The following is a 22,718-nucleotide window of genomic DNA, read 5'->3' as shown; positions in this document are numbered from 1 at the left end:
GGCAAAGCGAATATCAGAGAAAACGAGCGTTATTCTGTAAGATTGGATAGGCTTCGCATAAAGAATGGTGTTTACCTGTATGATTCGGCAACAGATAGCGTGAAAAACCTTCCTTCCAGGCACTCGCCGCCCGAGAGTTGACCGTCTACCACAAAGAAAGCCAACCGTAACAAAACTAAACCAATCTTCTTGGTCTTGGCAAACTTCCGCAGTATACATAACAACGTAGACGCACTTCAAGCTATTGCACATACCTGCTCAGCTGATATCATCGGGGGTACCGAAAAGTGGCTAACCGAAGACGTTGCAGGTCACGACATAGCGCTTCCATCATCGTTCGTTTTATTCAGGAAAGATAGGGATGATTCTCGACGAGGAGCAGGAGTGCTCATTGCGATTAACAAAGGCTTCCATGCATCTCTTACCCCTTATCGACTCTCCCTTAGAAATAGTCTGGGTTTCTGCTCAACTTGGTCATATGTTTGGCATTAGAGGTGCCTGTTATAGGCCACCAAGTAGCCATCCTGAATTCATTCAACTGTTAAATGACGCTATTGTGCAGATCCTTATAAAGCAGCCGAATCGGCTCCTATTTTTAGCAGGTGACATTAACTTTCCCGCGACTAACTGGACGACAGTAACTGTTGGCTCCAATAGTAACTGACAGGAGAACATTAACTTTCTTCATTTACTTCAATATCACCAGCTCACCCAAATTGTTCACGAGCCCACTCACGGTAAACATATCCTAGACCCAATCCTAACAACCAATCCTGAGCTCTCAGACGTCCACGTCCTGGAAGAAATAAGTGACTATATAGTTGTGCACTGTTCTTTTCTGCTTCCACGGGCCGACAAAACAAAACCCAAAAAAGCTTATCTACAACTACGCACGTGCGGATGTTGAAAAAATGAACCTGTTGCTGGAAACTTTCACAAAAACTTTCAGGCCAATTTTCATAACCGTATGACTAATGAAAATTGGAAGTTGTTTCGTGACAAACTCAAAGAAATTGAAGATTCCTGCATGCCAAAACGAATGATAAGCACACATACTAACGATCCTTGGTTTACCACAGATGTCAACAGGGCACTAAATGGGAAAAAAAGAGCATTTAGGAAAGCCGTTCGATCAAAGGAGCCTACAGACTGGCAAAGCAACAAAAGCATTTTTAAAGAAGCTGAAAAACAAATTTCTGAAGCCAAAAACAAATATTTTCATTTTACACTTCTTACTTTGATAAAAACGGACCCTTAGAAATTTTGGAACGCTGTTAATCCTAAAAGCGCTAGTATGGTTGCTGTTCTTTTGGGTGTATAGGGCAGCACCCTACCTCTAGAACATTGTGCAGAACAATTCAATAACCACTTCTAACAAGTTTGTACGGATGAATTGCCCATTTACGATCCACTGCTGCTTTCTGAAGCCGATATCCAGATTCCCTTTTCACCAATTCACATATCTGCGCTAGGCGTGGCTCGTGCAGTTGAACGCCTACCTCACCACACTAGCCCAGGACCCTATGGCATCAACGCGAAAATGTTAAAAATTACCTGCCAACACACCGCTTTCCTGCTATCTCTCATTCTCCAACAGTCACTCGATACGACATGTGTGCCAGAAGATTGGAGTTTCGCTTATGTAATCCCGGTAATTAAATCTGGAGACAGATGCGTGCCTAATAATTACAGGCCAATTTCACTGACCTCGATATGTTGCAAGGTACTCGAACACATATTATACAGTAACATTATGACTCATCTTAACCAGAACAACTTGATTCATAACAACCAACATGGCTTCCGCAAACATTTATCGTGTCAGACACAGTTATTGGTGTTAACACTAAACCTTCATCAAGCAATCGACTCTTGCCTCTATATTGACTCCATCTTTATTGATTTCTCTAAAGCCTTTGATCGCGTGCCTAATAACCACCTGATGAGAAAGGTACGCAACCTGCAGCTGGATCAACGCACTACGCAGGGGATCAACGCATTTCTAACAAACCGCTTTCAGTCAGTTAAGTTAGCGAGATTCTTATCAAGACGTACAGGTGTTGCTGCAGGAGTAAGTACCCCAGGGTTCGGTGCTGGGTCTACTGCTTTTCTTAATTTATATTATTGATATCACGTCAAACATTACATCAACAATAGGATTATTTTCAGACGACTGCCTGATTTATCAAGTAATATCGAGCGCTTACGACATCATAGCTCTCCAGACTGATTTTGATGAGCTAACTCATTGGTGCGGCAGGTGGCGAATGGGAATTAACGCAGATAAAACTAAACATCTCAAGTTTACTTCCGCTGCTAACGCAAGTCCTAATGCCTACACAGTTAATAATACAATCATTGAAACTGCAGCGTCGGTAAAATACCTCGGTATTAATTTTAGCTCTAATTTATCCTGGGGCACTGATATTGAACTGATTACTATCAAAGCCTTAAAAAAACTTGGTCTTCTTAAACGCCGACTACTCCAAGCCAATCAGGACACAGAACATCACGCATAATTTATGCCTCAGCGATCTGGAACCCTCATTATACCTACCTTATTAACATGTCGGAATCTCTACAAAACAAGGCTGCTCCATTCATCCTTTCCCGTTACTCTCGGTATCAAAGTGTAACAGCACTGAAAATATCCCTCCATCTCCCACCTCTGTTCATGCGCAGAAAATTCAGCCGCATATACTTTATCCATACCCTCTACCACAGCAAAACGCCATTTGAAAGTTCACATCTTCTCCCGGCGCCGCACACATCGGCTCGTGTAGATCATATGAAGAAGACTAAACCCATTTTCGTTCGGACAGAACTAAACAAATACTCACCTTTGATCCTGGCTATTGAAGAGCGGAATTCGCTTCCTTATAGCATTGCGGCTATCGCTGGAACATCATCATTTCAAATAGCTCATTGGTCATACTTAGAAAATTCCAATGTGAAATGATGTGCGTTTTTTTTTCAGTATGTGTGTCGGCCGTAACGTTCCGAAAAATGTCAGATGCCATATTTTGTAACTTCTGAAGGTGCGATTTTTGTTTTATTTTGTGGGATTTGCTACATGTGCATCTTTTCAGTACCTGTTCCTAGCCATTTTCCCCCCCTATTAACTTGTACCTGGCTTCTTAACTTGTTTATTTCTGTCTTTAGCCAATTATATGCTGTGTTGTATATTGTATTATTTCTTTAATGAATCCCCCCGTATGTAATGTCCGCATTGCGCCTTTAGGGTATTAAAATATTTAAATTAAATAAATAAATAGCCGGCGCAAAGTGCATGAAGCACCCTAAAAAAGCTAGCGCATTACACAGCGCCATGTCATCATCATCATTTTCGCAATGTGCTGACCGAACCACTCTCCCTCTAGTGAAGATCAGCGCAACGAACTTGCCTTCTGGACAAATACACCATTTGAACAATGCACAGCTGTACGAAAGCAACGGGAAAAGTTGTCTATTTGCGCGCTCATGACGAAAGTTGGCGTAAAGAGGCTAAATATCTACGTAGACAGTGAAAGAGCGTGAATTTCTCAAAGACCGTTATTCGCACTAAATATAAAATCTCTCCCTTCGTCAACGTCTTCACAAAAGAGAATTCTTATTGCAATTGCGGCCAGCAGCGCCTGATCACGCGCGGCTCGTGATTGCCGGCTCCATTCTCTTCTATGACGGACTTTTACCTTCGTCTCGAAGATCTACGCCCTCTGCGTCCCTTGCCGAACTGACAGCTAAACCTAGCAGCATTCTGACAATCATGGGTAAGTGCGCTGTTCATGTTTGACCGTGATCGAGACGCCACCGAGTTCTGCTGACTGCTCGAAGGGTTCACTCTTTGGAAAACCAACTGGCGTCTGCCGACTGTTGTAAAACTCGGGAGGCCAGGTATTGTAGCTGCTTTGTTGCAAGTTCAATTAGTTATTCCAAGCAGTGGCCAGAACTGAAGGCTGTGACGGCGAAGACTTATGGGTATATCATCCCCACATGTTGGCGCGTTGTGATCGCGGTGTCATGGCACATGGCGACGCCACGCACATTTGTCGAAATCGTCGCTAGAGGCGCACGACATCCAATACACACGTCAAAAAGCGAGACGACCGCAGCAGCGCGTTTGCAGCTTCCATCTTACCGGCATGATGGTGGTGGCAGCGAGAGCTAAATTATTGTTACGTAATACGGCATCCATTTGTCATGTTAAACTTCTGAAAGGGTATTGATGCACCCATTTTCGTGCTGACTTTGCCAGCGTCATTTTGAATAAACCTGCACTCCGTAGTTCGCCGCAATCTTCCTGCATTGTGTGCGTAATGCATAAGGCACAAGCGCGGCCACTGCTAGCAGGAACAAGAGAGCCCGTATAATAGATTTCCCGGGCTTTTTGCCAATCGCACTGGTTACGCCTGCGCCGCAAGACTTCATGAGGCGCCGGTGGTGGGGCACTGTGCGCAGCGATGCCAAGGGCTTCGTGCTCCCACTAACAGTGGCCGCGCCTGTATTTTTTCCGCATGGCTGGGTGTATTATTGTATGTAAACGGAATTGTACTGATGTTTTATTTATTTTTGTTGTTTTCTGCACTGCCGTGTGTCAGTATGTAAATGGAGTTGGTTATCTTAGTGAAGCCACTGTGGCTCTCATTCCTGACCCGTCCCATCAAAGAAAAAAATCAGTCCATTCACTCTGAAGGACGAGCAGCCAAGCTGTGTTGTCATTTACCTCAATCGGCGCATCTATGTTTATATAGGTATTATTATTGTTATTATTATTATTGTTGTTGTTGTTGTTGTTGTTGTTGTTGTTGTTCTTGTTGTTGTCACCGATGCGACTATGACGTAACCACAGTCCCAGACCACACACGACATTCTGCCGCATGGCATAAAGAATAGCGATTGGGTGGTAATCGCATACGAAGCTTTGCAAGGGCGGTGCAGTATTAGAAGGTTAATGGAAATATGATTATTTCGGCTAACTTGAGGGCGTGATTTCTTTTTGACAGAATCATGTACATAAGTTTTGAAAAATTACAGAGGCTTGCTCGAATCGAATTTAGTGCAGCTGACGAATTCGCCATAGCTATCGCGCACGAGTATTTCTGACATTATTTCTGTATACATCCTAAACAAACTATTTAGGAATTATTTTGAAATCATAGCTTCAGGCTGAACGGTAATTTGCGCTGTAGTTCAGCACATTGCGCGAAATTTTGGTGATACCTCAGTTTTGCGAATATACCAATGGCCATGCTAAGATCCACTCACGTTGAATATTCTCTGGAATACAGGGTTGCCCAAGTGCTAGTTGGAGAAGCCGTTTTGGGAACCCATTTCCCTCGCATCACGGGTACTTGCATACTTTTCCATATGAGGGACACGAAATGCGATACAGGCCGCCACCTTAATGCGAAAGCAATGTATGCCTCATTACACGAAAAATCCGTCGGCGTCTACGTGACCGAGCGATGGTGCGAAATATGGCCGATGGCGCAAAGAGTAAGAACACGTCAAAAAATGCTCCGATTGCCGTCCAATTTCTCACAGAGGTTCATGTAAACAAAGTAAGTTAATGGCACTAAAAACAAAGTCCATTACGTTTCAGTCGGGGTGGGAATGGAGCCTGGGCATCTGAAGTGCGCGACGAGCACGCTTGCCCGACGCCACGGCGGCTCCACAGTTCTGATTGGCTAAATGTGCGGCCTAGTGCGCGCGTCACTGCACACGCCACATTGCAGCCATCTGGATGACTAAATTTCTCGCCTAATGAGCGCGTCATTCGGCACGCGACGTCACAGCCGGTGGGGAGGAGGTGGCGCTACCTCGTGACCCTATTGCAAAGACCACCGTCTTCCAGTGTGGAACCAGAGCGTTTTCTGGCACTGGGTACGACTGGATACGCTGGCACTCGCTCCGACTCGCTGGGACACCAGTGGCAACGCTGGCTAAGAGGTCACACTGGACGATACGCTGGTTCCAGTGCCATGACGCTGGGGTGCAGTGGTTTGTGCTGTACAGGCGCTGGTTCTCCCTGCAGTTAGGCTGCCGGTGTGACGTATCGGTAAAGTGCCGGGCTTTGGATCTATAGTTGTGACGATCAAGTCCTGGTCGGAGCAGTTTTATTTTTACGTTTCCTTTATTGCACTAAAACACTCCTTGTTGCTTTCTGTATTCAAGAAAATATATATGAACGGTGTCCAGGCACCGTATACTTAACGCTCCAGAGCTGTTTTTCGCACGAGTAGCCAGCGCCTCGCAGTACGCCGCGCCTGCCCAGCGCCGCAGCATCCAGCGCGTGGCACTGGGCCCATAATCCGGCGCATTGGGTCCCACCGGCACTGAGTTTTGCAATATGGGAGCGTATAAAATAAAAGCACTTCACTAAAGGAACTTTAATTTTTTCGCATTCCGACACGCAAGCATTCTGCCGAATTTGTTTTCCAGGATTGAATAACACGCATTTTTACCTATTCGCGAAGCCCAGCGAGAAAACTTGAGACCCATTAAAATTGCTGAAGATAGTTTTCCACTGGTGAACACTAACTGTCGGTGCTTGCATAATTATTGATTCTTCTCCATGGGCTTAAATGGTAAAGCATTTCTCAAATTGCAACGCTACGCATGCAGTTTCAAAGAGCGCTGTTGTTGAGTAAAATTACTGTACTTCAATTCAAAAATTTTGCGCATATTGCTACATCTTGCCTTGACTTTTAGAATCCGCACAGATGAGCACCGGGTCTACTGTCGGAGTCTCCGCAGGTAAGAAGTTCTTTTGAGCGTGTATAGGCACAGTTTTACTTATTTTCCGTAGTTTAACATCCCGAAGCTAACGAAAGAGCTATGAGAAAAGCCATTGCTTATGACTGCGCATCATTTTGACCACACGGTGCTCTTAATGAGACACTCAATAAAAAATAATAGTTTAGGCTGTCGTAGTGAATGTTCTGCAAAACCGAGAAAAGCCACTGCTAGCGCGACAAGAGGCTCGGTAAACCATATACGACGCAGAAACAAGATACGTGCATTGAAGCTGTTTCGGACTTCGAAACGGAGCCAAAGATTGAACTTAGCCAATTTCCCAAGCATTCACATCGGCACAAGGGCACAAATTCGGAGAAAATACATTCAAATCCGTGACGTCATACATACGCACTGGCACTAGGACTTTGGTACGAATATTATATGGAAGATTGGCACGAATATTTTCTTCTAATAATTGACCTATAAGGGTCAAATTACCGGAAATTCGGCTTTTCAAAGAATACCGTATACGTATAACGTGTATAAGCCCTCCTCTTTAATGTTCATCAGGCGGTCGTTAAAAGCAGTGCGTAAGAAAGTGGGTAATCCGCCCTGTCGAGATGCCGCAGCCTTCGCTGAGAATGAAACCCCCGGCTTCGTTTAAAACAGCAAGAAGCAATAGCCACTGAGCTAAGTCTATGGGCTGAACTTCAATGCTAAAACTCACCGGATACCTTTGTACAGATTTACAATAGTCGGGGAATAAGTACTCGAAACGGTGCTCATACAGAACGCTGCTCGAAATTATTGGTTGTATGATCTCCATAAGTGTGGGACATGTGACGCGCGAGTTGCCTGGCACCCTCACTCGGCGGGCTGTGTAACACAGAGCAGCGTACCAGAATGAGCATTGTAAATGACAATTTCTTACCATAGAACACAGTATACGTAGTGTATATCTATAAAGAAAAAAAAAACGAAGACACTATGTCGAGACTAAAGTGTGAAACGGCGGAAGCCTGACACCATTGCCAATGGCGATGGAGGCACACTCCACGGAGGCACAAACCTCGTACACTGTTATGTGAATGTTTGTTTGTTTATTAAATGCCTGCAACGTTGTTGTGGACGAAGTGTCTGTTAAAGTAGTCTGTGGCTTCCTGGAACTGTTGCGGCGCCATTTGTGGATCAGGAGGAGACGTGTCTTCCATGGCGGTGTCGGGGTGTAGTTCGCTTCAAACTTCGCTCGATTGACTTGTACTTGCTCAGCTTGCCGCGGCAAGATGGCGCTCACGGCGCTTCTGAGCTTCATTTGCCTCGATATCCGGAGATGCAGCGAGTAGCTTCAAACGCAATGCCTCTCTTGCGTTGGCCCGTCACGGCCCTGGACTCCGTGGTGTCGGACGTGCATGGCCGCCCTGATGCATGCGACGTATACGCTCAGCCTCCCTTGAGCGCCATTTGCGTTCAGCGGCTCCCGCAGGTCGCGTGTTGGGAAACAGTGGTTTGGCGAGACGAGGCGTCCTGCCCACACGATACCGCAAAGTGAACTGCCGCCACCACCGCCACCGCCGCTACAGCACACGCAAGCAGACGCGTGCCACGCGCGCCTCGCGACAGTGACGTCAGGCCACCAAGCTCCCAATCGGGTAGGCTACCTGAAGCGCCTGACGACAGTGACGTCAGGACGCACCGTCGAATACACGGCCGCCACGCGTGCAGATGTGATGAGTCATCCCGCGCGGTGCCGAACCACCCCGACACCCGCACTTGACGACAGTGACTTCATGCAGGTGAGCCAATCAGGAGGCGTACGCCTGTGCCTGGCGGCAGTGACGTAACGACACAGAGGAAACCAATCAGGAGACCCGAAAGGTGTGACAGTTTCTGCCAACGGCAGATGACCTTGACAATCAGCCATTAAAGGCTTCCTCCTTAAAATGGATGAAAATGACCCATTTGGGACACATGGGCGGCAAATTTCAACTATGTGGCGAATGAAGCTGCCGGTTTCTCGGCAGTTCGTTCATTTTGTAATAAGATGATTTATCATGAGGAGCTAGGCCCAGTCTAGTAGCTGATCACGCTGATCACTTGCACAGCCGACACAAGGGCGCCTTCTTCGTCTTCCTCTTCACCACAATGGCCCCCGGTAGAGAAGAGGAGCCATCCTGGCGACTTACGGCACAGGTAGGATGAGGGAGCCATAGTGCGGCTTAAGTCGGTTGACATGAACCGTGTCACGCCCACGATGCCTATGGTCGGGTGAAGGTGTCACAGGTTCTACAACATAGGTGACAGCGGAGGAGCCTATAGACGAGAGGACAACGCTGATACCAAGTTTTGGTCGGTGGGTGGACATTTCGCCTTATTACCAGTGTTTTTCGCCGGCGTTCACTTCTTGCTCTCATGGAGAAGCCTATCGGCGCCGGCGTGGTCGGGACTCCACGCCGACACCACTGCATTACCCTAGTGATCCAAAAATTCTGCAGCATTGAAATTGTCGTGGATGGGAAAAACATCACCGACGAAGAACTGAACGGCGGCAGTTGGACCGCTCTCGACACGCAGCGGCGATATGCCCGACGCAAGACTGACGCCGAGACGCAGCCAGCCGCCGAAGGGAACAAAGGGACGCCGAATGAAACGCCAAGCAGCGCACCGAGATATCGCGCTCGCCCGCCGTCGTTACCGAAGAGAAGACCCCCACCGAAGCTCCCGGCCGAAGATTACAAGATCATCATTCGCCCACAGTGCGCGATCAACCTGCTGTCTTACGGCCCATGCAGCCAAGATTCTGTGTACAGTGTGTGCTGCGGCCCAAGCTAACCTGGATGAAGCGGTGCAAGAAGATCAAGTCAGAGTACACCCTACCAGCAACACTGCGCTGATCAGCACCCCATCCACGGTAAGAGCTGAAGCTTATTATAACATCAAGTGCCTTAAAATTGATCAACAGGAATGTGCCGTTCTGGCATACGCACTGGCCCCGGAAAATTCATTGAAAGGCGTTATCTATTACTCTTACCCGGATGAGACTGACGCCGACATATTAAAGGAAATATGCACGAGAAATCCAGGTTTGGAAATCGCTGGAGCAAGAAGGATAGGATCCTCTCGCCATATTGTGGTGACATTTGCCGGACAAACATTACCCAAGCACGTCCGCTTTTGGGCCTCAATCTTTAACGTGCATCCATTCCGCGAATGGATTGAAGCCTGCTTTAACTGTCGCCGGATTGGCCATCGCTCCGATGTCTGTCCGGACCCAAGACGACAACGATGTCACCGTTGCGGCGACGAAGAACATGAGACGCCGCCACGGGGAACTGTGGCAGCGTGCAAAGCGCGTTGCATCATCTGCCGCGGCGGTCACCCTACCGGCGTTCCCAGCTGCCGCTATCGCTTCTATCCACCTGCGCAGCGCAGACAACCAGCTAGGGAAGGAAAAAGAGGAAGCGTGACCACGTCGATGACAGCAGGGCCACCGGCGAGTGGCACACAAAACGCATCTGGCGCCGGCACAGAGGGCGGAACGAGCTACCGAGACGCCGTGCGGCACGGCCGCCCTTCCGTGCGTTCCGAGCAGCGCGAAGCTTCAAATAGTAGAAGTGGCAGCAGGCAGCGCAGCCGGAGCAACAGCCAGTCTCGTAGCCACTCCAACTCCAAACAACGAAGTGACCAGGCGGTATCGCGGAAAGTCGCCTGGTCAGCCAATCCCGAGCCCAACCCCACGCCCGCACGACCTCAACAGGATGCAAACCAGGTGAGGGAGCTCGCTGAAGAGATTAGAGCACTGAGACAACTAGAGGCAACCAATGCCAAAATCAGGGCCCTAGAAAGTAGGCAGCCAATTGGAGGCGCCTCTATGACGCCGGCTGCACGCGAAATAGTGGCCTGTGTTCGGAAAGGTGAACTTGAATCGATGGAGGCAGAACCGTCAAACAAACGCAAAGCGGCAGTGCGGGACACACCCAAGGAGTGCGAAGCCTCAAACCATATGGACAGAGTAGATAAGTTGGAAGTAGCAATTGCTCAGCTAGCTGAGACAGTCTCCAGTCACGTAAAGTCTACCGCAGAATTTCAGCAGATGGTAGCCCACGAGCTTACCAGGATAGGTGCTGTGTATAGAGCTGAATGTACACAGAGCCTTACACAAAGCCCGGAACACGAACAACTTGCCACCACAGCTACCAAAGTGCTCAACACTAAGGGCTTCAAAATGACATCTGTATTGCCGGTAAGGGCAGAACCGTACACCAAAAAAGATGGCTGAAACTATTAAGATTATTCAATGGAATTGCAGATCCTTTCAGCAAAAGCGTGCAGCACTGCAGTTCCAACTCGCTAGCTTTGATCCCAAGGTAGATGTTGTAGCCTTACAGGAAACAGGCACGCAAGTCAAAATTACTGGGTATACCACGTTCAATGAGTTCACTGAAGCCGACAATAAACCTTCTACGGCAGTTGCGATACAACGCAACCTAACGGCGATGCCAATCGATCTGGAGGAAGACAAAATTCCTTACACGTTTGTACAGCTACTGCCTAGGAAAAAGGAGCACAGATGTGTATTCATCCTTACCTTGTACAGCTCCCCGAAAGATAAAAGCAACAGAGTTATTGCCCTCCTGAAAAAAGCATGTAAAGCCGCAGAGAAGGAACAACTGGTTGTTGTAGGAGATTTTAACGCTCCGCACACAGTCTGGGGATACCAAACCTGCACTAGGAAAGGCAATGCACTATATTCAGTGACAAGTGACTTGGAACTTACACTCATCACTGACCCAGATAGACCCACGCGTATCGGCAACAGTGTAAGCAGGAATACCACACCCGACTTATGCTTCGTCAAAAATGCCAATGGTGCTCTTTGGGATAACACCGAAACTAGTCTTGGGAGCGATCACTATGTCGCTGTTATCACTATCTCTTCAAAAGGGCATAAAAGGAAAATGAAGCTGATTCCACATACCAAATGGGATGTATTCCGATACGTAAGAAACCGCAAACAGCTCACCGATATAGGTGACCTCAGTGCGTGGACGAATGAGCTTATCCAGGATTTGGACAATGCCACGACCATGGCACCGATAGAAGAGGAAGGCCCCGTGCCAGACTCAAAACTCCTAGGTCTATGGGAAAAGCGTAAAGACCTTCAGCAGAGATGGCTAAAGAATAAGATCAACCGCACGCTGCGCCACGAACTCGCCGCCCTAGAGAAAGAGATTCAGGACTACTCTAGCGAGCTGAGCACTATGGAATGGAACCAATTATGCGACAATATGAATGGCCAGTTAAGCAAAAAGAACCCCTGGACCCTGTTTAAACACATGCTAGATCCACAACGCTCTAAAGGTGCTGCTCATAAAAGGATTCAGAAAATCGTACACAGTTTCCCGGGCACAGACTCTGAATTCGTAAACCTCTTGATCGGGCAATATCTTAATACTGAACGGGAGCCGGGTGCATATATAGAGTACAGAGGAGACGAAAACACAACATTAGACGAAGACATCACCCAGGCCGAAGTACGCGCCGCTCTCAGCTGCCTACGCACGACATCATCAGCCGGTAAAGATAAGATCACCAACAAAATGCTCAGGAATCTAGATGACCCTACCATAACAATGATCACCAAGCTTTTTAATCAGCACTGACAAAACGGTACACTCCCGCAAGAGTGGAAGCACGCTAGCGTGGTCTTCATTCCTAAACCGGGCAAGTCACTCAGTCGAGAGAACCTCAGACCCATATCCCTTACCTCTTGTCTTGGTAAGGCTATGGAGCATGTGGTTCTCAATAGACTGGTTGACTATGCCGAAACCAACAACCTCTTCCCAGAGACAATGATCGGCTTTCGTCCTAAACTGTGCACCCAAGACATACTGTGGCAAGTACAAAATGCTATCCTTAACGCAGCGCCTATACGCGCAACTCGAACAGTGTTAGCATTAGACATACACAAAGCGTTTGACAATGTCTCACATCGAGCCATTCTAGAAAACGTATCCAACATGAACGTAGGTAAGAGAACATATACCTATATTACCACATTCCTCAAGGGACGTACTGCCACCGTAAACATAGGCAATATTGAAAGCAAAAACCATAGAGCTCGGCACTAGAGGTACACCACAGGGAGCAGTACTTTCTCCTTTCCTCTTTAATACCACCATGAGTGGCTTATCCCGACATCTCAAAGAGATTCCTCATATCAGGCACGCCATCTACGCCGATGACGTAACGATCTGGACGTGCACTGGGTCAGATGGAGAGATTTCAGAATCACTGCAGGCAGCGGCTGACGCAGTGCAGAAACACGCTCGCAACAATGGCCTGAGCTGTTCGCTGAAAAAGTCAGAATTGCTTATAGTCCGGAAAAAAAAATCCCGCAAATGCGGCTGCTAATTTGCCGGCACACATTCAGGTGCAGGTAGCTGGACAACCGGTCCCACCCGTTCCTAAAATCAGAGTGTTAGGATTGTGGATCCAGCAAAACACGCACAACCAAGAAGCCATACCACGACTCCAAACTACAGCTGGGCAATTACAGAACCTTCTCAGGAGGGTCTCCAACCGACGGCACGGAGTTAAGGAGAAAGATGCCTGCAGGCTAATCCAGGCTTTCTTTCTGAGCCGAGTGGCGTATGTCTGCCCTTACCTGCATCTCAGGAAGAGGGATTTGGAACGGATTAACAGTCTAATCCGAACGTTATTCAAACAGGCTCTTGGGCTACCAAAATGGACTAATACAGAGGCACTCTTGAGTCTAGGGGTGCATAATAACGTTGAGGAAATCATAGAGGCCCACAAATGGGCTCAAACAGTTCGATTATCCGGCACACATGCGGGACAGCGGAACCTCGACACCTTAGGGTATTGCCCAGCCTTAGACATCCCGCAACGACAACGAATATTTAACACTATCCGGACCAAGATTATCCCCCCGCTTCCGAAAAGCATGAGCACTGAAAACAGCGGTAGACGCAAAGCTAGGGCGGCGGCACTCTGGCAATGCTACAAAAACCAACCCGCCATATGCGTGGATGCTGGTCGCACCAGTGATGGTCGACACACCATAGCCGTCACTAATGGCGACGGGCACAACATCAGCTGTGCGACGGTAAACACATCTTCCATTGTGGAGGCGGAAGAGGCCGCCATCGCCATGGGCACCTCCATTCCGGGCACCAAGATTATTATATCCGACTCGAAAACAGCGATTCGCAACTACACCTCAGGTTTCATTTCCCCTCGAGCATTCAGAATAATTAACAAAAACCTCAATAAATTGAAGTTGGTGTTGGTACCCGCTCATGCGGGCAACCCTGGCAATGAGGCCGCCCATCTAGCCGCCCGAGCAGCTAGTAACCGGGAGGTGGGCTTGCCCGACGGGGTTGACCGACATGAAGGTATCCACACCTACAACGAAATGACCGTTTATTACCGCGAATCCAGGTGAATATAGCCATCCCCGCACGAGACACTGACAAGAATACAGGCCACTAACCTCAGGAGAGTACAGACTATATCTGTACTTAGTCCAAAAAGGCTAGCTGCAATGACCGGTGGTGAATATCCACCAAACTGCAAACATTGTAGCTGTCCACTTGCGGACCAAGATCACATCTTGTGGGGATGCCAAAAGAACCCTCCCCCGAGAGAACTCTTTAGGCGAGCTCCCTCACATGACGAGTGGGAGAAAAAAACGAAAACTTCCAACCCGCAAGACCAGATACGGTTGGCGGAATGGGCTGATAGCGTCGCGGCAAAGCAGACGCCACGCTAGCCCACACTGCTGGGAAAGAAAGCTCCACTAAAACTTGACAATAAAAGTTTTTTCTCTCTCTCTCTCTTTCGCACGAGTAGCCAGCGCCGCAGCATCCAGCGCGTGGCACTGGGCCCATAATCCGGCGCATTGGGTCCCACCGGCACTGAGTTTTGCAATATGGGAGCGTATAAAATAAAAGCATTTCCCTAAAGGAACTTTAATCTTTTCGCATTGCGACACGCAAGCATTCTGCCGAATTTGTTTTCCAGGTATGAATAACACGCATTTTTTTACCTATTCGCGAAGCCCAGCGAAAACACTTGAGACCTATTAAAATTACTGAAGATAGTTTTTCACTGGTGAACACTAACTGTCGGTGCTTGCATAATTATTGATTCTTCTCCATGGGCTTAAATGGTAAAGCATTTCTCAAATTGCAACGCTACGCATGCAGTTTCAAAGAGCGCTGTTGTTGAGTAACATAACTGTACTTCAATTCAAAAATTTTGCGCATATTGCAACTTCCTAAATGCATCTTGCCCTGACTTTTAGCATCCGCACAGATGAGCGCCGGGTCTACTGTCGAAGGTTCCTCAGGTAAGAAGTTCTTTTGAGCGTGTATAGGCACAGTTTTACTTATTTTCCGTAGTTTAACATCCCGAAGCTAACGAAAGAACTATGAGAAAAGCCATTGCTTATGACTGCGCATCAATTTGACCACACGGTGCTCTTAATGAGACACTCAATAAAAAATAATAGTTTAGGCTGTCGTGGTGAATGTTCTGCCAAACCGAGAAAAGCCACTGCTAGGGCTACAAGAGGCTCGGTAAACCATATACGACGCAGAAACAAGATACGGGCATTGAAGCTGTTTCGGACTTCGAAACGGAGCCAAAGATTGAACTTAGCCAATTTCCCAAGCATTCACATCGGCACAAGGGCACAAATTGGGAGAAAATACATTCAAATCCGTGACGTCATACATACGCACTGGCACTAGGACTTTGGTACGAATATTATATGGAAGATTGGCACGAATGTTTTCTTCTAATAATTGACCTATAAGGGTCAAATTACCGGAAATTCGGCTTTTCAAAGAATACCGTATACGTATAACGTGTATAAGCCCTCCTCTTTAATGTCCATCAGGCGGTCGTTAAAAGCAGTGCGTAAGAATGTGGGTAACCCGCCCTGTCGAGATGCGGCAGCCTTCGCTGAGAATGAAACCCCCGTCTTCGCTTACAACAGCAAGAAGCAATAGCCACTGAGCTAAATCTATGGGCTGAACTTCAATGCTAAAACTCACCGGATACCTTTGTACAGATTTACAATAGTCATGGAATAAGTACTCGAAACGGTGCTCATACAGAACGCTGCTCGAAATTATTGGTTGTATGATCTGCATAAGTGTGGGACATGTGACGCGCGAGTTGCCTGGCACCCTCACTCGGCGGGCTGTGTAACACAGAGCAGCGTACCTGAATGAGCATTGTAAATGACAATTTCTTGCCATAGAACACAGTATACGTAGTGTATATCTATAAAAAAAAAACGGAAGACACTATGTCGAGACTAAAGTGTGAAACGGCGGAAGCCTGACACCATTGCCAATGGCGATGGAGGCATACTCCACGGAGGCACAAACCTCGTACACTGTTATGTGAATGTTTGTTTGTTTATTAAATGCCTGCAACGTTGTTGTGGACGAAGTGTCTGTTAAAGTAGTCTGTGGCTTCCTGGAACTGTTGCGGCGCCGTTTGTGGATCAGGAGGAGACGTGTCTTCCATGGCGGTGTCGGGGTGTAGTTCGCTTCAAACTTCGCTCGATTGACTTGTACTTGCTCAGCTTGCCGCGGCAAGATGGCGCTCACGGCGCTTCCGAGCTTCATTTGCCTCGATATCCGGAGATGCAACGAGTCGCTTCAAACGCATTGCCTCTCTTGCGTTGGCCCGTCACGGCCCTGGACTCCGTGGTGTCGGACGTGCATCGCCGCCCTGATGCATGCGAAGTATACGCTCAGCCTCCCTTGAGCGCCGTTTGCGTTCAGCGGCTCCCGCAGGTCGCGTGTTGGGAAACACTGGTTTGGCGAGACGAGGCATCCTGCCCACACGATACCGCAAAGTGAACTGCCGCCACCACCGCCACCGCCGCTACAGCACACGCAAGCAGACGCGCGCCACGCGCGCCTCGCGACAGTGACGTCAGGCCGCAAAGCGCCCAATCGGGTAGGCTGCCTGAAACGCCTGACGACAGTGACGTCAGGACGCACCGTCGAATACACGGCCGCCACGCGTGCAGATGTGATGAGTCATTCCGCGCGGCGCCGAACCACCCCGACACTCGCACTTGACGACAGTGACTTCATGCAGGTGAGCCAATCAGGAGGCGCACGCCTGTGCCTGGCGGCAGTGACGTAACGACACAGAGGAAACCAATCAGGAGACCCGAAAGGTGTGACAGTTTCTGCCAACGGCAGATGACCTTGACAATTAGCCATTAAAGGCTTCCGCCTTAAAATGGATGAAAATGACCCATTTGGGAAACATCGGCGGCAAATTTCAACTATGTGGCGAATGAAGCTGCCGGTTTCTGGGCAGTTCGTTCATTTTGTAATAAGAAGATTTATTATGAGGAACTAGGCCCAGTCTAGTAGCTGATCACGCTGATCACGCGCACAGCCGACACAAGAGCGCCTTCTTCGTTTTGCTCTTCACCACAATGGCCCCCGGGAGAGAAGAGGAGCCATCCTGGCGACTTACGGCGTAGGTAGGATGAGGGGGTCATAGTGCGGCTTAAGTCAGTTGAAGGTGTCACAGGTTCTACAACATAGGTGACAGCGGAGGTACGGTCCATGTCGCGGTATGGGCCATCATAGCGTGCAAGGAGTTTGGTCGAAAGGCCAGGACTGTGAGGCAGGTCAGGCCGCGGGGCATCGGCAAGCGGGAAAAGCGCTACTTCGCCCCGAGCACAGTCGATGATGGCACGATGGTGAGACAAGAAGACCCAGCCGAGAATAATGTCATGTGAACATGATGACAACACGAGAAATTCAACAACATAGACAATGCCGTCGATGACCACCCTTGCAGTACATTGAGCGAGCGGGGCTATATGCTGCGCAGTCGCGGTGCTTAGAAGCATACGAGACAATGGCGTCGTGACCTTATGGAGGCTGCGACAAAGCTTTTCGTCGATGACAGAAACTGCAGCCCCAGTATCAATAAGCGCAATTGCGGCGGTTCCTTCGACCAAAACGTCCAATAAATTGCGTGGCGACTGTGCAGGCCTTGTAGAAGTCCCGAAGCTTGCAGTTCGTGCCTGCGGAACTGCAGCAACTTGTTTCCCTCGCTGAGTGACTGGCGGCGACGTAAGGGGGAAAATGAGCGACGACGTGGTGATGGCGAACGATGGGTGCCGATAAGGCGTCGAGGAGGCGGCGAAAACTCGTGGCCGGCAAGCATCGCATGCCCGCTGGTATGGTGGGAATAGGCATATCCAGGCGGTGCGACAGTAGCGTCAGCAGGTGGCATGCGACGATGGCAGAAGCGCGCAACGTGGCCGGCTACACCGCAAGCGAAGCAGATGGGTCGGTTGTCGCGTGCGCGCTAAGGGGTCTGAACCGGTCGTCGAGATGGAACGCGAGGCGACGCGGGAGAAGGTGCAGCTTGAAGTCGCGTTGGCGCCGGAAACGAAAACGTCGCGCAGGTCGCGCGGCGACTTCGGCATAAGCCAGAGGTGCAGCCACGGGAGGGCAGGCTTGGGCGAAAGGTAAAGACCCAGCAAGTTCCTCGCGAATGGCCCGCCTAATAGGAGCAGCCAGAAATGTGTCAGGCTGGGGAGGTCCATCGTTGAGAGGCAGCATAGACAATTGGCGCGCCACCTCCTCACGAATGAAATCCTTAATCTCAACAGAGAGCGATGCTGCAATGTTTGATGAGCGATGTTTGAGCGAAGCGTGAGGGCCGAGAGAGAGTCGCCAGGTGCGAGAGCGCTGCGCGCAAGGAGCCTTTGTCGACGCAGCTCATCGAAGCTCTGGCAAAGAGTGACGACAGCTGCGACAGAAGTAGGGTTCCGCGCCAGGAGCACTTGAAATGCGTCGTCCTCGATGCCCTTGAGGATGTGCCTCACCTTGTCCTTTTCGGTCATGGTGGAATCGACGCGGGCGCAAATATCAACGACATCCTCTATGTAACTAGTAAAAGTCTCGCCGGGCTGTTGAGCGCGCTGGCGGAGGCTTTGTTCAGCACGGAGTTTTCGCAAGGCTGGGCGACCGAAGACTTCCGCGAATGCAGTTTTGAAAGCGGACCAGGTTTGCAGTTCCCGTTCGTGATTGTGAAACCAGAAGTTCGCAGCGTCAGCAAGATAGAAGGTGACGCTACGGAGCTTCGTCGGGTCATCCCACTTGTTGTGTTCACTGACGTGCTCGTAGGTAGAGAGCCAATCTTCTACGTCAGTCTCACCTGAACCGCTAAAAACAGGAGGGTCCCGCTGCCGTTGCACGGCGCCGCACATGACAGGAGCGGCAGATGCGCCAAGCGGATTGTTGGGAGCGTCGTTCATAGCAGCGGCCGGAGCAGATCTTAAAGTTCGGCTGCGAAGTTCCAGGGTGAGGTCGGGGAGTGCAGCACCTCCACCAAATGTAATAAGATGATTTAATATGAGGAACTAGGCCCAGTCTAGTAGCTGATCACGCTGATCACGCGCACAGCCGACACAAGAGCGCCTTCTTCGTCTTCCTCTTCACCACAATTTCAATGTTCGACCCATTTAGGTAGACGACTGCCCGTGCTTGTACACCCGCGAAGAAAAGGGTACGGCCCGCAGCGTCCCCTAAAAACTGAACTACTTCGTAATTACTATGAACCAACTACGATTGACGGGGTCATTGTAAAATGCGCAAATGTCATGTTTGAACTGCATTCCGCACTTACAAGTTACATTCGCAGGCAGAGGAGAAAGCCGGCTTTATCGCGAAGTCCCTATAATCGCGGACAACTTTCTGCGGCTATGAATTAGGGTAAGCTACGGAGGCAAAGCGCACACACGCGAGAGACCTTCTGAAAACAGTCCTGCGTTCTATTCCAGGTTCGCTTATGCTGGGGAATACAAAGCAAACACATTACTAGCAACAGTTAAATAAGACAGAACGCACCAATGAGTGTAAAAGTTTACTTATTTTGAGGGTTTTCCCTACCGCGTCTGGCGAAACGCGAAACCGTCGAACGCGGAAGCGGCGTCGATTCAGCGTCTGTTCCGACCAACGAAAAGCACTGTCAAACGCTGCCGTACTACTTGGCGCCGTAACACATGTGCAACAGCCACGCGCCCGTAGCTTTGCCTTCATAGCCACAGAAAGTTGTCCGTGGGTACAGTCCGTATAATTTTGCTCACGGGTGAACGGGAATGCGCTCACGAGACTTCACATGCATGAGTACGTTCATGAATCCTGTGAAGTAAAAAAAAAAGACCATAAATTTGAAGTTGCGCTCACTGCCCTAATTGAAGTGTGATCCACTGTACTTAAGGAGACAGCAAAATGACTCAGACTTTCGTATGCAAGTATACATTTTATCAATTACCGGTACTCTGTTATCTCATCATTCTCAATCGTATGTCCTCGGTTATTGTCCACACAAACCGTTTATACACACAGGAACACTTCCTAAATCCCAACCACGGTGCTTTACATAGAAAGCCTTCATTACGGTTTGTTTATCTACAGTAATGCTGATGCCCATCTAAAATATAAAAATTTGATAAGTATGGTACGCCATTTGTTTCAGCGAAATCGGAGACGTCATCAAGTAAGTATATATATTCAACTGTCATACAAACTTCTCTTTCTATACAGTTTGAAATCTGTATAACATGAATGAGGCTATTTATTTCCAGACGTGGCCGCGTAAGTATGCGGGTCTCTGCATCTGATTGGAATCTTTTTTGCCGATAGCATCATAGATATGTCATGTTTGTGCCCTCATTTAGTGGTCACCGGATACCCTATTGCGTAATAGGCATATGTACTGATTATACTAATGTGGCAGTTCTTGTGAGGAATACAATTCTACCTATTCTGTGCGTGTGTACTTAGTTGGAAGAATTAAGGAAAAAAACACGCCGGCTATCCTTAAAACATACACGATTACATATTCACCCACTTAATTATTGTGTCTGCAGGACACGTGGATAATTTAGCACAGTTTGCCCGCTCAGATGTATCCGCAGACGAGGGAGACGTCGCTGTCAGCCGAATATCATAATGTCCATGTGCAGAATTAAAATGGTTCAAACTTTCTGCTGTTAATATTGCGAGACAGAAGATTATAATTGGTAAAGTCACGTCTGCTTAGCAGGCATACTAAGACTAGCACGAAACACGCGACACCGCCTTGTTTGTATCGGTATTTCTCGTTTACTCATACACTATCTTTCCTGGATTTAAACCACTTGATGATAGTATAGCGGTTGTTCTGTCCTTATTTGTCCTTGTCTGCGTGTTTATCTTTGCGGTGGAAAAATGCATCCTTTCCACGCAAAGCAGCCCACAGCGCTACCATTATTCGCAGAAATTAAAGCTGACGAGATGACTACCGAGCAATGATTTGAAGCGCCCCATGTTATTATTGATTTCCTCTTAAAAAATAAACCACGGGGTCAACGCAATGTATTAGGCATGGTCTCATTCGGCAGCACATACGCTCCTCTGTTCAAAGATGCTTCGGCCTAACCTACGCCTACCATTCCAACCAGTTGAAATTTTGCGGTTGTCTCTGTCAACCCTCAGTCCTCATTCCAAGCGGTCCGCTAGTAACATTGCGCATAAACCATGAGTCCTCGTACAGGAGCGCATGTGCTGCAATTTTCTCGTAGCTTTCTGCGGATGGTCTCAGCACGTCTTGCCAACACCGCAAGACACCCTTCCTGGTCACTTCTCCTTATCCGTATTGTACCTTCGGTGTGCAGGATTTCATTCTGCAAGTTCAAGATTCGCTCCAGGCCTTTAGATAAAGCATGAAATGCTTTTAGCTCACGTTACCGGTGACTTTCAAGTGACGTTTAGCCAAAAGCTACAGCCGTTATCTGGGCACTACAAAGAGAACACCTGGGCAAGTTGCGAGAACAAAACGAGATCATGCAGGTAACCAGTAAAAACAAAAAAATGCGTTCTGTGGCCCCAACCCTTTGTAGAAGTCCACGTTGCATACGCTAGTTACTGCCAAAACAAGTCATGACAATATTGATTCACAGTTCTTAATGTTTGCTCACAATATCACTCAAGCTGTGTAACACGCTGAAGTTTTATTTCTCATTTTCAATAGGGGGGGGGGGGGACGTTCAAAAGGCAGACTTCGTTGCCATCTTTTGTTGCTGAGCGCTGAACTTAGCGGTCCATGAGTCCTGCGGCGCGGGCTTTGCGTTGCCTCGAGAGATGGCACCGCGCTGCGTGACGCCTCCTTCGGCCGCTGGTACCCGCAGCGGTGGCTTGGCAGGTATGGCGTTGGGCTGCTAAGCATGAGGTCGGAGGGTCAAATTCCGGCCGCGGTGGCCGCATTTCGAAGGAGGCTAAAGTAGAAAAATGCCTATGTCCCGTGCATTGTGGGCGCGTTAAATATTCCCTGGTGGTCAAAATTAATCCCCAGTGCCCCACTACAGTGAGTCTCATAATCGAATCGTGGTTTCGGCACATAAAACCCCAGAATTCAATTCTTTCTTCTACTATCTCGGCAGCGCTCTGTCTCCTTGGCGTCTTTCGCTGCCTGTCGTGCGCCCTTCGGCCGTTCTTTTCTTTTTCTAGCTGGGCGGCGTCCACATGAACCAGTGCGTAGTTTGGTGTGGTACAATGTGGCGTGGTGCGGTGTGCCGTTGCAAGCGTGAACTATACCCATTTAAAGATTGTGGCTAGTATCATTTCCAACCAATATGCTTTGCAGGCTGCCATTTCATGCTTACATCTGCTCTCAATTTTGCGAGAGCCAGCAGTTTTTTTTTTCAGTAGACAGCATGGAATCTTGCCAATGAGCGTAATGCAAAGCTGGTGTTCTTTACTGAACCAATTAGAGAAATGTTCTCGCGCGTAGCGCTGCTTCTGTTCTTCTGCAATTTCACTGCAAGGTCGCCATTTTATGGCCCAGATTGACCAACATAGCACCTTTGATCTCTTGCTTCAGCTTCAGTTTATTCAGGCTATTCGCTAGTGTAAATTGTG

The 22,718-nt window shown here is 48.5% G+C and overlaps 1 long non-coding RNA gene across 1 annotated transcript; it reads left to right on the top strand.

Annotated features, from left to right (window-relative positions):
• The first annotated feature begins 3,644 nt into the window (after positions 1-3,644).
• Positions 3,645-20,316, top strand: LOC135914144 (uncharacterized). Its single transcript, XR_010568216.1, has 4 exons — positions 3,645-3,770; positions 6,712-6,756; positions 15,065-15,109; positions 20,296-20,316. It is a non-coding gene; the product is annotated as an uncharacterized lncRNA (long non-coding RNA).
• Positions 20,317-22,718: the final 2,402 nt, after the last annotated feature.

The sequence above is a fragment of the Dermacentor albipictus genome, unplaced genomic scaffold, assembly GCF_038994185.2.
Source record: "Dermacentor albipictus isolate Rhodes 1998 colony unplaced genomic scaffold, USDA_Dalb.pri_finalv2 scaffold_15, whole genome shotgun sequence".
NCBI classification, from domain to species: Eukaryota; Metazoa; Arthropoda; class Arachnida; order Ixodida; family Ixodidae; genus Dermacentor; species Dermacentor albipictus.
The sequence above is the reverse complement of the archived record's forward strand: the minus strand, read 5'-3'. Positions and strand labels throughout refer to the sequence as shown.